Source organism: Lepidochelys kempii, chromosome 6, assembly GCF_965140265.1.
Source record: "Lepidochelys kempii isolate rLepKem1 chromosome 6, rLepKem1.hap2, whole genome shotgun sequence".
Classification (NCBI taxonomy): domain Eukaryota; kingdom Metazoa; phylum Chordata; order Testudines; family Cheloniidae; genus Lepidochelys; species Lepidochelys kempii.
In genome coordinates, this window is record NC_133261.1 from 54534622 (window position 1) to 54540621 (window position 6000).

A 6000-nucleotide genomic window follows, 5' to 3' on the forward strand; every position below is an offset into this window, starting at 1 on the left:
TTGCTGTAAGCCTGTGACCAGAAAGGGGCAGCTAAAAGCAATGCCCTATGCAGCCCAACTGCAGTAAAAATTTGCCAGGTCTAGGAGTGGCTGATATTAAGATCATGCACCGTGTCTGTTATTTTCCAGCAAGAAGCTTGCAAGTGAGACTCAACCCGAGAGACAAAAGCTGCATTTTCCATCATTGCTGTTCTCTTCTTTCTTTTCTTGTATGTGTTTGTCTTGTTTTGTCTTCTAGGAAATGGGACCATACTTTAACAACAATAGCAATAATAAGAGCTCCAGCCCATCTCAACCACCTTTTGCTCTTTTCCCCAAGAAGTACAGTGATTACCACCTTTAATACCATTTAAGAATCTCTCAATTGGGAGGTTTCCTTCTAAAAGGAAAGTGAACAAGGGAAGTTGTTAAAATGAAAGCCTTACTTAATATTTTACCTTTCTAATACTTTAACTTTTTTCCTTCTTTTCTATATCTTTAATAAAAGATTAAAAGATGTGTAATGCTGTGTTTGCCATCATATAAGCAGGCTGAGGTCTCTGTATATCAAACCCCCAACCCTTGTTTAAAACTGTTTAATTTTGAAAGTTACAGGGTCATGTTAACACTTTTTAATCTCTGGGGAGACTTTTTAATAGTTTACCTAAACCAATTGAAGCTAGACAGCAGTGGAAATTCTTATGAGAAAATCTCATGAGATTTCCACCTTGATTTTCAAGTTAAAAAGACACTGTACCCAGTTGAAGCCAATAGGAGTTGAAGGCAGTCAGCATCTTGCTGGAAGTGTTCAGTATTTCACAGGACAGGTCTTATGATTAGAGCAATTTATCTGAAATCAACCGAGGAATCATTTGAGGTCCATCACATTTTATCTCATCCTCTACGCAACATACTTACTGTAGCAATTAGTACATCAGCAATACCAATAGCAGTAGCCTGGACTTTGTATGCTGAATTCATATTGTTTCACAGAAATAGAACCTTTCTTTCCCTTGTTGCCAGCTGTTATAAAATAAATCAGTCCACTGGATTCCCTCGGCTATAGGATCTCTCTTTTTGACAGTCAATTGCATATTATGTAAATATTCAGCTGAAGCAAGGAAAATGTTAACTGTGTCTTTGGGCTGAATTTTTCACCTTTAACCCCTCGTATTCTTTTCTAATACAGTAGCAGAGTCTTAATGCAAAAACTGTACACATATATTCCTATGTTCATGTTTATACGTATATATATGTTAAACTGGACAAATTTTCTGTCTCCTGTTTGAATAGGATTTGGGCTTCGACTGAATAGAATGTGGAAAAGATACTTTAAAGGCAGAGTCCCTGTAGCTTGACTTTCACCTTGGCTACCTTCCTAGGCAATTCCCCTTTCTTTCTATTATTTCAGTTTTTTGACAAGCAAATAGAAATGAAAAGATAAAGGCTGACGGACTCAATTTGTCTCAGGCCCTACAGTCACAGTGAAATGATAAATGCACTCCAATAAATCACACCATGGACATCTAGTTCCAACATGGGATTATCTATCCTATCCTTCTATACCAACAGGTAGAGAAAAAGAAACAGCTCCCGGAAGCAGCGGCATGTCCCACCTCAGGGTCCTACATGAAGGCGCAGCCAGGCAGCTCAGTGCACTGCCCCGTCCGCAGACATTGCCCCTGCAGGTCCCATTGGCCATAGTTCCCAGCCAATGGGACCTGTGGGGATGGCGTTTGGGGCAGTGGCAGCATTCGGAACCCCCTGGCTGCCTTTACGCATAGGAGCCTGATGGGGGGACATGCCGCTGCTTCCAGGAGCCACACGAAACCACAGCATGCTTGAAGTGCGGCAAGCCCCTGGCTGGAGCACTGGAGTGGGGCAAGCCCTGGACCCTGCTCCCCGGCAGGAGCTTGAGGGCCAGATTAAAACGTCTGAAGGGCCGGATGCGGCCCCTGGGCCGTAGTTTGCCCACCCCTGGTTTAAATGCTGCGTGCTGTTTTGGGAAAGTCTTTTCTCAAAAGGCAAAAGAATCAAGGAATTTGTTTCCAAAACTCGAGTATAGACTGCAAACTCTATCAATGTAATTCACCTATGAATGTGGCCCACAAGTCTGAGGTATCTGGTTATATGCATGATTTACATATCTTGTGTCAGGAAGTCTTCCACTTAAATCACAGTTGTTCCCATCATTGTGGTGCTGTATCCAGTCATCTGCTTAACTATTGTTGATGGATGAGATTACTTAGTCCATTCCTGCCGGTGCAGAAATGTTTCCTGTTGTAGCTTGTTTAATGGCCTATTGAGTCTATTTTAAGTGTCTCAAATGCTGGAGCTCCCACCATTTCCCTTTGGAAATAATCCCCCTTTCTAAGAGATCTTACTCTTTGGAACTGTCCCCTGATAATAGTCTAAATGTGTCTTTTACTCATGCTACCTCCGTCAACAAGCTTTCTCCATCTTTAGGACCCTAGCCTGAGAAAAGAATTGTACATCTCAGTGTCAGGTTTTATATCCATCTCACACTGGTACATTGCTATCATGACACCCTAGCTCCATAGATATTATTTGACCAGGCTCTAAATATTTAGTAATGTTAGTCTTTCCTGACCATGAAACAGAGAGCCATTGGTGGTTCACTGCTCTAGCTCAGCAATTCCTATCAGGCCTGACAAACTTATCACACCTAACACATTTCTGTCATAGTATTTATCTATAAGGAACAGGGTAGGAAGTGTCAAATGAAAGCTTATATCATACTGGTCATCATAAGCATTGCAAGATGTATGTATGAGTGTTATTCAAGAAGTTGTATGTATGTACTAAAATATTTAAATATATTTAAATTATGTAACCAGGCAGGATTGATCAACAAGGTTGTTCTAGACAAAGGAATGTTGATTTACCTGTCTGCCTAGGTTTCTGATGTAGATCAAACATTGTAAAAGCCAAAACAGGTTGACAGGGAATGTGAAATCCCTTATAGGAAGACAATAGAGACTAAAATCACAGAGGATTCTCTATCAGTTGGAGGATCGGGATATAAGGAGAAGCAAAAAAACATTTCTTGTCCATCACTGAAGGAGCAAAAAAGGACAGGTTTATTTCATCCATGAAAGCTGGATCCTGGCCCCTGGGGGCCAGAGATGCTGAGAGGTTGCTTTAGTTGAGAAGCTTATCGTAGACAAAGATTTTAGCCTGCAAAAGTTATGTTTAGTGTCTTAGAAACGTGTTATACTTTAGTTTTATTAGTCAACATATCCTTATTCATTATCACTTAAATCTCTCTGTTTGTTTTATCATAAGTAGATCTCCAATCTGTAATATTCAGCAGAGCTTGAATTCGTAGTTGAATCAAACAAGCTGGTGTGTGCACTGTCTCTTTGGAAATAGCAAAACTGGTAATTTCTGTAAGTGTCCAGTGGCAAGAGCTAGATACTCCAGAGGAATGTTCTTCCAGAGGGCCCGGGAACTGGGGTGCACTCAGTGTTATCTTCAAGGAAAAGTAAAGGCTGGCACAGCTTTGGATGAGATTGTCTGGGTGGCTAACTGCCAGGGAATTGATATAGTGTGTAACCCCAGAAAGTCTCTCTGTTGCAAAGGCACAGTGGAGCTTATGCTCAAATAAATTTGTTAGTCTCTAAGGTGCCACAAGTACTCCTTTTCTTTTTAGTGGTAACTAGGTGACCCATAGTTCTGGGCACCCCAAGAAAATGTCACACTGATGAGTCAGTTGCTCCAACTACTTACAGTGAAATTGATAGCACTTGTTTACAGTAGTGCCCAGAGGCCCAAATTGCAGACTGGCATTCTATTCCTCAAGCAACTGTACAAACACACACTAGGAGAACATCCCTGCCCCAAAGCCTTTAGACTCTAGTAGTTTGCCTACACATGGAAGCTAATCTGGAATGAGATAGGATGTGTTAAAAGAAATCCAAAGTGGAATAAGCTAATTTAGAATAAGGCACTCTTTTTCCAGGTAAGAGCATCTACATATGGAGTTCATCTGCAACAGCTACTCTGGAATCCTCCTCAGTTAGACATCCCTTAAATAGACAAAGGATGGGAAGTTAAACAGAGGCATGGAAAGGTGATGACTTACCCAAGATCCCACAACAGGAAAAGCCAGGAATAGAATTCAAATCTTCTGACTTCCAGTCCACTGGCCTATCTACTGGACTATGCTATCTCTCAGTTTACAACAATGCTTTTTATATAGTTAAAGCTTTATTTCATAATCACCATTTCCCAGTTACTCTTTCCTTGGGCTTGTCTCCACTGCAACAGTTAAGTTAATACACTCAAGTTAGCCTAGCTATAGTGAGTGTGATCACACTGCAATACACTGGAGGTACACAGAGTGATTTGATTAGCAGAACTGAGCGATGGGACTAGCAGTTGATGACTTGTAATTCAAGCTGGTCTCCATCACTGCATTATTACTAGCTTCAGCATCAGTCTATACCTGCCCGCCATCCCCCACAACAGTCCAGCTAGCTTGGGTTTACGGCACCAATTAACATGAGCTAAATATTACTGTGTACGGACAGTAATCAAGTTAGGAGCAAATTCCAAGTTGTACCTTGAGTTAACAATACAGCAAAGAAAAGCCCACTGACTAAAGTATCAAATAGAAATACACGTGTTGTTTTAGAAAAATAAAACAAATCAAAGCCCATTTTGTTGGCCTTAGGGAGAAGTCTGAGTTGCATGAAATTGACAAAATAGTCTCAAATTGTAGGGTTTGCTTACTAAATGCAGTTGCATTCCCCCCGCCCCACACACACACTGGACTAATTGAATAAGAGTGTTATTTTCAAGCTGAAAATGTCACTTGGGGCTCAATCTGAGCCATCTGAGGCACCATTCAGTTGTTTTTCCAGCTGAGCAATCTGGTGGAGTAAAATGGACTGACCTGAATTTCACCTGGGTTTCAGGGAGAAACAATCAGCCAGTATCAAACAGGAGATTTCAGAACATCTGATACTCTTAACTGTCAGTAAGAGAATTATAGAGGAAATAGAGCAGATGAAGTTGGCTTGCACATTTTTTCTTTTTTTTTTCCTCTTTCAAAATCTGTTCAGATTTTCAAATTTTGTAATCAGCTTCCACTATCGCAAATTCCATAAGTACAGAACTTTTGTTAAGGCACATTATTAAAAAAATAACATACAACATCATCCACTAGCAACTAAAGGACATAGCAATAATGGCCAACATGATGACCTGTTTTTATGGGAAAAGTAAGGCACACAAACTTAAGAAGAGGTAGTTCCCTCCCAGCAAAGGCTCTTTGGGGATTAAGAGGAACAATATGACAGTGTGTAAGCTGATAACTAAGCATTAGGGACATTTAGTGTCAAGTTGGCAACACAGGGAAGGTTTGATATATTTTCCCTATTATCTTCATTAAAATAAAAAGTACAAATAAGGGGCCAGACCCTCAGCTGCTGAAAATAGACAAACTTTTATTGACATCAACAGAACTTTGGTCATTTACACCTACTAGAATCTGGCCCAAACTATAGTAGTGAAGGATAGTGCTCAAAAGATGCACAGATTCCAATAAGTACCTCACTGCTCCTGGAAGGAGTGCTGACTGACTGTGTTGCTTCCAAATGATCTGTAATAAAGCACTTATAAATCATGTTTGCCTCTTTGTACACTTGGCTCCTGCCTGCATCAGAATACAGCCGCTTGTAGGGGCGTTAAGAAGATTAACCCATGCATTCTTGTAAAATCTTTTGAGATACAAGATTATACATAAATGCAGTATCTGATTGCTACTGTAAACTGTCTTAAAAGCAGATGTTTTTAAACTGTGTTTTGCTTTATTTCCACTATTCTGTGAAAGATTTTATTCTCAGCATCATCATTTAAATGTTGTACCCTAGTCCAGTTAGCCAGTCTAATTATAGTACATTACAGTAACAAGGTCTAACCCTTATGTTTTCCTCACCTAGTGCTCCTGATTTTTTTTTTAAACTTGCACCCCATTTGCAGTGAATAGTAATACAC